Source organism: Nothobranchius furzeri, chromosome 12, assembly GCF_043380555.1.
Source record: "Nothobranchius furzeri strain GRZ-AD chromosome 12, NfurGRZ-RIMD1, whole genome shotgun sequence".
Taxonomy (NCBI): Eukaryota; Metazoa; Chordata; class Actinopteri; order Cyprinodontiformes; family Nothobranchiidae; genus Nothobranchius; species Nothobranchius furzeri.
In genome coordinates this window covers 38,849,196-38,859,179 of record NC_091752.1, presented here as the reverse complement: position 1 = coordinate 38,859,179, position 9,984 = coordinate 38,849,196, and the positions used below count along the sequence as shown (strand labels likewise).

The following is a 9,984-nucleotide window of genomic DNA, read 5'->3' as shown; positions in this document are numbered from 1 at the left end:
TTTAAATCAAGACAAGACGGAAGTTCTCATCTTTGGACCAGAAATCCAGAAAAGGAAATTGCTTAGCCAATCGCCTGACCTTAATGGCATTACATTAATCTCTGCGAACAAAGCAAGGAACCTTGGTGTTATCTTTGACCAGGACATGTCATTCAAATCCCAGGTTACACAAGTTTGTAGGATTTCCTTTTTCCACCTTCGGAATATTGCTAAGATTAGAAGCATACTTTCCAGAAGTGATGCTGAAAAACTAGTTCATGCATTTATTACATCAAGACTGGATTACTGTAATTCATTACTCTCAGGAAGTCCACAGAATGTAGTTAAAAGTCTTCAGCTTGTCCAAAATGCTGCAGCTAGAGTTCTGATGAGAATTAAAAAGAGAGATCATATCTCTCCTGCCTTAAGCCGGGCGTACACTGTGCGACTTTTTCACTTTTTTGAGCCGATTTTCCAGTCGTGCGAGAAGCCACGACATCGGGGCGAGTTTTGCGCCGAGCGGTCGTGTAGTGTACAGGGGGTTACGAGAGGCGATTAACACCACGTGACCAGCTGCCGATCAGCAGTCGTGAGGTCGCAGGGACTTCTGGTGTGTTTAATATTTCGCTCGTCCCTCGTGAGGGTATCGCAGTGTTGAAGCGGCGCTGCGAGCAGCTGCGACCCAAAAAGCATCAGAACCGCTCACGGCGCATGCGCGCGCAATCCTGCATCAACGCCGGCCGGTCGCTCGCTATTTCCCTAATAACACACGCTGTTCGTTTTTGTTTCTACACGTTTTTTTTACTCACAAAGATAGTCAAGAAAGCGTGTTTGTCGTGTTCATGTCAAATTAAACTGATCACAAAACACAGATTCACTTTCTTTATTTCGTTTTCCTCATCCAACCCCCATAAATCCCTGTGTGTCCTCCTGCAGCACTCCCGAAGGACAACAGGCAAGACAAAAAAGTCTGACGTGTTGAGTAAAAACTGCTATTTTTAGCACATTTTTAGGGCCGACGTGTTGCTACCAGACATACAGTGTGAGCAGTCAGGTCGCATGCGAGAACTGGGTCGTGCAGTGTGAGCACACGACTCGCGAGATCTGCTCTGCGAGGAAGTCGTACAGTTTGAGCTGAAGCTGAACGCTGCGAGTGAAAAAGTCGCACAGTGTACGCCCGGCTTTAGCTTCCCTACATTGGCTACCTATTAAATTCAGAATAGATTTTAAGATCCTTCTTCTCACTTATAAAGCTCTTAATAATCAAGCTCCATCATACATCAGTGATCTGATTGTTCCATACGTTCCTAACCGAGCGCTTCGCTCTCAGACTGCAGGTCTACTGGTGATTCCAAGAATATCTAAAATTAGGATGGGAGGCAGATCTTTTAGTTATCAGGCTCCTCTCCTGTGGAACCAGCTCCCAGCCTTAGTCCGTGAGGCAGACACTTTGTCTACATTTAAGAATAGGCTTAAAACATTTTTATTTGATAGGGCCTATGGTTAAAATCTGATGTTAGCCTAAATCAGGACAAGTGGGGGAGTAGAGGGAGGTGGAGTGTACAGTCGGTAAAGACGGCTCTCCCTTGCCCTGCCTCCAACATGCCTACATCTAAATAGGATAGATTATCCAGAGTTATCTCTGTAGTTATGCTGCTATAGGCTTAGACTGCTGGAGGATACACTGACCACTTCTCACACTCTACTTCTTTCTTCTACAGTCTGCTCTTTGTACTATTTTGTGCAATTTCAGCTGTTAACTTTATTTTCTCTGTAAGTGTTTTTCTCCCCAGAAGAAGCTACAATGACGTTCTGCTGAGCTGTGGTGGCCTCATGGAGGGGGCCGTCGACTAGCACACTGCTGCTAACTACTTAAACATTCTCTCTCTCCTGATAATAACTTTTTGGTTTCCTTGACTTTTGATGTGCTAATACTAGTTTATCCATTTAATTATAGATCCACTAGGATAAATACAATAAAGTTTATCTTTCACCAAATAGAATATTTACTAAGACATCATAATATAACTGTAGACACATTACTTGTCCGTGTGTGTGTGTGTGTGTGTGTGTGTGTGTGTGTGTGTGTGTGTGTGTGTGTGTGTGTGTGTGTGTGTGTGTGTGTGTGTGTGTGTGTGTGTGTGTGTGTGTGTCTGCTCTGTCTTCTCGATCCCCAGTGAGTCGTGGAGGATGGCTGCTTATACTGAGCCAGGATTCTCTGGAGGTTTCTTCCTGTTAAAAGGGAGTTTTCCTCTCCACTGTCGCTGCATGCTTGCTTAGTATGAGGATTGCTGTATAGTCACTGACACTAGTCAGTGACTTGATGCAATTTGCTGGGTTCCTTATATAGGAAACATTATTTCTGATTGGCTTAATGAACTGTGAATTGGAATGTTTATTATGTGAAGTGCCTTGAGACGACTCTTATCGTGATTTGGCGCTATATAAATAAACTTGAATTGAATTGAATTGAACTCTTTCTATTTATTGTAAACGGGCTTGTAAACGGGTTATTCTGATCAACTCAGAAACCCGAATACCGACCTTAACGTGATCATAACCCGGATATTGGCTGCATGTAAACGTAGTCACTGAAGTGCACTCCTGTGTATGTTAATTTTATACAACTTGCTCATGACAGCCCACATCCAAATGACAGCACTTTTGTTAATATTAGCATTTTACTTAAAAGCTACAGTTCACATATTATTAGGTTAATGTTTTAACAACCGTTAGCATTTTACCATATACCCTGCTGGTAGCACACTAGATGGAGTAAGGTAATGTTAAGAAACATGGTAGTCAGTGATCCACAACCAGATTATTGGCTCAAAATACCTTATCTAGTTATAAACTGATACGCACCTACTGGCATGCCCCTTTACATTTCTTCATCAATGTTAATTAATGTTATTATTACGGCAGCACGGTGGTTAGCACTGTTACAGGGTCTTTCTGTGTGGAGTTTTCATGTTCTCCCCGTGTATGCGTGGGTTCTCTCCAAAGACATGCAGCTTGTGGGGATAGGTTAATTGGTTAATCCAAATTGCCCATAGCTGCGAGTGTAAATGGATGTCTGTCCCTTGTGTTGGCCCTGTGACAGACTGGCAACCTGTCCAGGATGTACCCTGCCTCTTGCCCTATGACAGCTCGGATAGGTTCCAGCGCCCACACGCGACCCTTAGAAGGATAAGTGGAAGCGAATAGATGGATGGATGGAATTTTATTAATATCTTTAAAATTAAACATTAAAGAAAGGGGCTGATTGAGCTTTAGAAACTTTTGGTTTCCAAATGAAAGCAGCACAAAAGAAAATTTTTGCAGCACAAACCAGCACAAACGTAGCACAATGGTTTGATACCACTTTTGTTGGATTTGAAGAAGGTGGGGGGGGGCTGTTTGACCTATTGACCTTTACATTTTCATTAATATCTTCAAGAAAGAAGCAGCACAAACGACAATTTTAGCAGCACAAACCAGCACAAACGTAGAACAGTTGATTGACACCAGTTTTGTTGGATTCCATTAATGTGAGGGGGCTGGTTGACCTCTGATGACCTCCAGAAATTTTTATTAATATCTTGAAAACGATAGTAGCACAAACAAAAATTTTTGCAGCACAAACCAGCACAAACGTAGCACAATGGTTTGATACCACTTTTGTTGGATTTGAAGAAGGTGGGGGGGCTGGTTGACCTTTTGACCTTTACATTTTCATTAATATCTTCAAGACAGAAGCAGCACAAACGACAATTTTAGCAGCACAAACCAGCACAAACGTAGAACAGTTGATTGACACCAGTTTTGTTTGATTCCATTTATGTGGGGGGGCTGGTTGACCTCTGATGACCTCCAGAAAGTTTTATTAATATCTTGAAAACGATAGTAGCACAAACAAAAATTTTTGCAGCACAAACCAGCACAAACGTAGCACAATGGTTTGATACCACTTTTGTTGGATTTGAAGAAGGTGGGGGGGCCAACTTCACTCAGGTTGCCAAGGCCCCTAACACTGCAGGCATTGGGCTTAATGAACAATCCCTCTGCAGCCAAGCTGAACCTTGAAAGTTCAAAGCATGGGCGGACCCCCTGTGTGCCCCATATGTCACTAGCTGCTGTACACGACACTCGAGCTCCCCTCCCCTCACCTGCTGTAAGCCCCGACACTGTCATGCCCCCTATCGTGAACATGACCCAGGGAGGTTTTATAGCTCCACCCGGCACCCATGCCTCAATGCACGTACCACCCACTGCTTCAGACCCCCAAGTTAGTGGACACCCTGGCATACCCCCCCAGCAGGTACATACTTCGTTAAGTACTCCTGGCGGGGCTGCAGCCAACGTTTACTCCCCACTAGCTGCCTACGGTGGTTTTATACAGACTCACCAAGTGAAAAATGTCCAAGTCTTCACCGGCAGTGCTGACAATAAGGTGCTCGTAGAAGACTGGATTCGTGACACGCAGTATCTTCTTGAGGCAATAGAGCTCCCCGTCCACCTCCGCTTTTCCACGGTGGTGCGTCACCTAACTGGTGAAGCCCGAAAGCTGGTTTTGAATCTACCTCTCCATGACCAAACACCCGAAAGAGCATTCAAAGATCTGAGAGCAGAGTACGGCGACACACAGAGCTCCTCAGATCTGCTAGCTGACTTCTATGAGCGTGTTCAGAGGTCAGGGGAGTCTGCCTGCTCATATGCTATAGCACTGGAGGCAACACTGCGAGCCGTGGAGGAAAACCAAAGAGGAGGCAAGCCTTTCCCTGACCGTGACAGTAAACTCACCCGACAGTTCATACGGGGAATTAATGATGAGGATGTATATGCGAGAATCTCGTCGATGAAGCCCCGGCTTTTGAGTTTCCGTGAGCTGCAGACTGAGCTTCGAAATTTGGCAAAAGAAACTAAGAGATTCCAGCCTCAAAACAAGTCAAAGAAGACTTATGCTCAGGTACAAGTGGCATCGGAGTGTAGTGTGAATGGGAAGGCAGAGAAGGCCAAACATTCCTCAGAGTGGTCTGAGCTAGCGGAGATGGTCAAGAAATTAGCATGGAGCCAGGAGGAGCAGATGGCCAAGTTGACCCACCTTGAATCGAGAATTAATGCTCCATCCTCTGCCACTCGACTGAGAGTCCGACCACCTCCTGGGGCTACAACACCAACACCGGTGGTCACATGCTACCGGTGTGGGAAGCAAGGACATATAGCACGGGTTTGCAGAGCAGTGCTCCCAGAGCCTGACCAGACATGGCCACATGATCCTCAGCCGGTGACTCCCATGGAGGGAAACACTTACTCAGCTCAGCCTTTAAACAGATAAAGCCCATGGTCGCTGGGGCAACCATGGGCGAGCAGCAAGTCCTCACACTGCAGGTGAACAAAGGTGACGGAGGAGGAGGCACTCCCTTAGTTGGTCCTAGGAATGAGGGGGAGGTGGAAGTCAACGGGATGAAGTGCAGGGCACTCATCGACTCTGGCTCCCAGATAACCAGTATTACGCATCAGTACTGGCGCAGCCACCCCACCCTCCATAAACAAAAACTACAGCCCTCTAAGATACCCATAGAAGGTGAAGGGGGCCAGAGTGTCACCTACCATGGTGTGCTATGCATTAACCTAAAATTGTTGGGGAGAGAGTTTAAGGGTGTGCCGGCTTTTGTTGTCCCTAACACAGAGTACCGCTCCTCGGTTCCTCTGCTTGTGGGAACTAATGTCCTCCGTGCCTCCAGAAGCCACCTCCAGGCCACCTACGGCCAGCAGTTCCTTCTCCAGGTCATGGAGACTCATCCGGAGTGGTACACCTCCCTGCTAGAAATTGGGAACACTGAACAGTGTGATGTGGATGACACAGTGGGCCCCGTCGTTTACACTGGCCGTAAGGTACACATTCAAGCAGGGAAAGAGATGGATTTAAGGTGCAAAATAAAAGCTGGACCACAAAGAAAGACATATACAGCCCTAATTGAAGGCCACCCCTCCCTGCAGCTCAGCCAAGACATCCTGGTCGCCAGAGTTCTGGCTGATGTAAAGAAAGGATGTGCCCCAGTAAGGGTGATGAACCTCTCCGAGCATGCTATCACTATCAAGCCTCACACACATCTGGCCAAGGCATCACTGGTGGGAAGTATTGTGGAATTTTCAGACAGGATGCAGGGCAGTCATCATATTAGCGGGGGTGGAGAAGCATGTCTGGGTATGGGCCATGTGGTGGCAAGCCAAGAAGTGGATTTAAGTGGAGCAGACGTCGAGAACGAGCACCAGCGCTCCCTTCTTAAAGAGCTTGTGGAAAGGAACGTGGGTGTGTTCTCACAACACCCCATGGATTACGGCCATACAAAGACTGTGCAACATGAAATCCCTCTGGTTGACTCTAAGCCATTCCGACTGCCTTACCGTAAGATCCCCCCATCACAGTGGCAGGATGTGAGAAGGTTGCTGACAGAAATGGAGGCAGCAGGAGTTATCAGGCACAGCAAAAGCCCATACGCTTCACCTGTTGTGATCGTAACCAAGAAAGATGGATCACTAAGGCTGTGTATTGACTACAGGAAACTGAACTCCTGTAGCACGAGAGATGCTTTTCCTCTCCCCAGAATAGAGGAAGCCCTGGAGGCTCTAGGCCAGGCAAGATACTTCTCCACCCTTGACCTCACTTCTGGTTATTGGCAGGTGGAGGTGGTGGAGCATGACAAACACAAGACGGCATTCAGCACCCCCATGGGGCTGTTTGAAGCAAATCGTATGCCTTTTGGACTGCAGAATGCTCCCTCCACCTTCCAGAGACTCATGACCTGCTGCTTTGGCGATCTGAACTTCACCCACCTCCTAATCTATCTTGATGACCTCATCATATTCTCCAAAACCTTTGATGAGCATCTGGAAAGACTGCAGCTGGTGTTCGATCGGCTTCGGGAGCATGGCTTGAAGTTAAAGCCTTCTAAATGCCAGCTAGTGAGAAAGGAGGTTCAGTATCTGGGCCACTTGGTGTCTGCTGAGGGGATCCGGACAGACCCAGAGAAGATCAACAAGGTGAAAAACTGGGTGAGGCCCACAAATCGCAAAGAAGTGTTGCAATTTCTGGGGTTTGCTGGATACTATAGGCGGTATGTAAGTAATACACCCCCGAACCCTGATGGATGCACCGTCTCATAAGTTCTAACGGAACTGGGTTTTAAAGGAACCGGTAAATGGGACGGGCACGCGACATGGCGCCTGCAACGTGGGGCTAATCGGCGAAGGTTCAAATATTAGATACCGGACTATTCGACGTAGAACTATGTCTTTTAGGCTGATAAAAGCTTACGCACCATGGACCTGATACGCTTATAACCTTGGAGTGAAAACCGCACCAATTTCTCGAAAAGGAAAGAAATTTGGGAGAACGGACGATTAACTCAAAGAGGTATAAAGAAATCACGGCTTTCCGACGTAAGAAAAGCCAAGGATAAAAGCTAGGCAAAAAATAAAAAGGAATAAAGAGTAAGAATAAAGAATAAGACGTGAAAACGAATAAAAATAAAACAAATAATAAAAAAGAGAAACTTTCAACCAGCCATGGCAGATAGATCTTTAACGGTGAAACCGGAAAATGTTCTCCTTAATGTGAGATTTGTCACCGGAGAAATAGCGACATTTCAAGGTGAACCACAAAGCGTTTTAGCAGTATCCTGTAACCGGAGCTTTCAGAACGAGGCCGGAACGGCTCAAGCCGCAGCGGAGCGCTGTCCGAATGCTGAAACTCAAGTAAAGAATAATCATGTATTTCCGTTAGTGGGTGATTTGGTGATTCTAGCAGAACAACAAAATGATCCTGTTTTTAATCAGATAGCGTGGTGTTGTTGGGAAAATCCAGCGAAACTCCCCACGGGCGAGCAGTATGAGATCCTTCTGGGATTGCTTGAGCAAATACCAACTGGACCGGAACCTTTAGTTCTCACTCCATTTGGAGTCGGGCAGTACCGATGTGATCAGGGAGCGATGTACTCTGCTATGGCGGAGTTCGTGGTTCAACGGGCTAATAGTAGAACAATTTACTTCTTATCTAGAAGCAAAAATGAGGCAATTCAAATGAGACAGGCGTTATGTAACCGACTGGGGATCACGGAGCTCCAAGCGGAAATGTACCGGAGACGAGCTGCAGTTGAAATGTCGGCCTCCTGGGATGAAGTCCAATCGGTTCCGACCGCGCCCCCTTTGTATCCAGCGCTCCGCGGGGAATTCCCTGTGAGCCCCGGTTCCGAGAGCGGATTTCCTCCACCCCCACCGAACCCGCCTGACGCGGTTCGGCCGGCGCAGTGGAACCCGTTTCTACATGTACAAACCCCTTCTCAGGTGCCCATGAGAGGAGCGGAGAGACCGCCCACTGAACAGCATGTTGCTGCGTGGGACAAAGACGAGACTCAGAGACGGTCAGGGGCTGAAAGGACTCCAAACCCAATTCCTTTTCCCCCGTTAGAACCGCATAGTCCCGCGGCTCCTCCGAATCATGTTATGATAGGTCAAGAACCGGTGATAATTTTATCAGGCGAGAAAATAGATGCGGAGATCCGAGAAGAAGATGTGTTGATCTTTCTGAAAGATCCACAAAGTTCTGCCAGTACTACGTCCTCCTTAAAGGCCCAATGTGTGATATTTCATCTTATAAGTTATCAAATTTCTTGTATCACATTCTCAAATTTGTTTTTTTTAATGATAATTCAAACAAGCATTTATTCTAAGCATTATTATTAGCTTTATATTTTAATATTTTAGACAAAAGAAGCAGACCGGTGCTCCATATGGCATGCGCCATCTTAAAATACAGTGACCTTTTAGGGACATACAACATATTAAGCTTCGCATTTGATGTTTGCGTTTTTAAATGATGTAACCTCAAAGAAACAGCAGGGGGCAGAAGTGCGCCTTGTAAGCATGCAGTCTGACAAAGTAACTAAGAAGAAGAAGAAACTAGCCACACCGTACTTCTAGCGATGGAGGATCACACATATTCTACAAGCAAACTTGAGAAACGGGATAGTTTGAAAGCGCTTGAAAGCGCCGATCTTCTAGACTTTATTGCAGCTCTGCCTCTTCCTCTTGTGCGTGGAACGTTGCGGCTGGTTTGAGCAAATTCGGCTCCTTCATCTTGGGATGCTTGCCCTGCTTCTGTCGCATGTCTAACACCTCTGCCTCTCTGTGCGCTGGCACACGTCTGTCCTCTCCCTCTTCCTCTCCCTCTTCCTCGCCCTCTTCCTCTCCCTCGTCCTCTGTCTGTCTTCACTGATGAACCATCGGATGATATCTGACTCTGTTTACGGAGAGAAAACAATTACAGACTACACTACCTTGTATATTTCCAAAATGGCAAATAGAAATATAACATTTCTCAAATAAAATGAACAAAATATTGTCATTTTTTGTAGTCAGAAGTCATCACTAACTAGCTGCCGTTTGCTATTAGCAAACATAACTGACATAAAAAAGTTTTTCTTATTCAAAACCTATTTAGATTAAATTAATAAAATAAGTTAGATGAAAACAACTAACCTGTTCGCTGACTTGAAAGCTGGAATTAGATGATGACATGCTGCCGTTTACAGCAACACGATTTTGTATTGTATTTGTTATATTTGTTAATAAAGTTTTAAATAATGATTAAAAAAAACCTTTTTGATCCTCGGGGGCTCCAATAGCTGCAATACCGACTCTAAACTGCGTGGTGCTAAAGAGTCGGATCTTTTTACTATGATTTCTGTGAATTTCACACACGGGGCCTTTAAGTTCTCTGAGGAGACTTTTAGGGGCAGAAAGCAGAAGTTCTATGATTCCTCTGGTAGATCGTAATTACGAAGCAGGAGAAATTACTACTCTCTTAGACAAGCAATTAGGGAATCTGGAAGGTCGTGTCAGCGCTATTTCCATAATTAACGTAGACCCTCATAATCCCGACATCTCTTTTCACCAAGCTTGGGAGCGGGTGGTGTCAGAAGCCTTGGATTTAGGAGCGCGACGGCTAGTGTTTAAGCTTAA

General features: G+C 45.8%; 1 long non-coding RNA gene across 1 annotated transcript; it reads right to left on the bottom strand.

The window, feature by feature from the left end:
• Positions 1–8,620: 8,620 nt before the first annotated feature.
• LOC139062128 (uncharacterized) lies at positions 8,621–9,729 on the bottom strand. The gene is made up of 2 exons (XR_011515712.1): positions 9,502–9,729; positions 8,621–9,262 (listed from the first exon to the last, which is right to left on the bottom strand). It is a non-coding gene; the product is annotated as an uncharacterized lncRNA (long non-coding RNA).
• Positions 9,730–9,984: the final 255 nt, after the last annotated feature.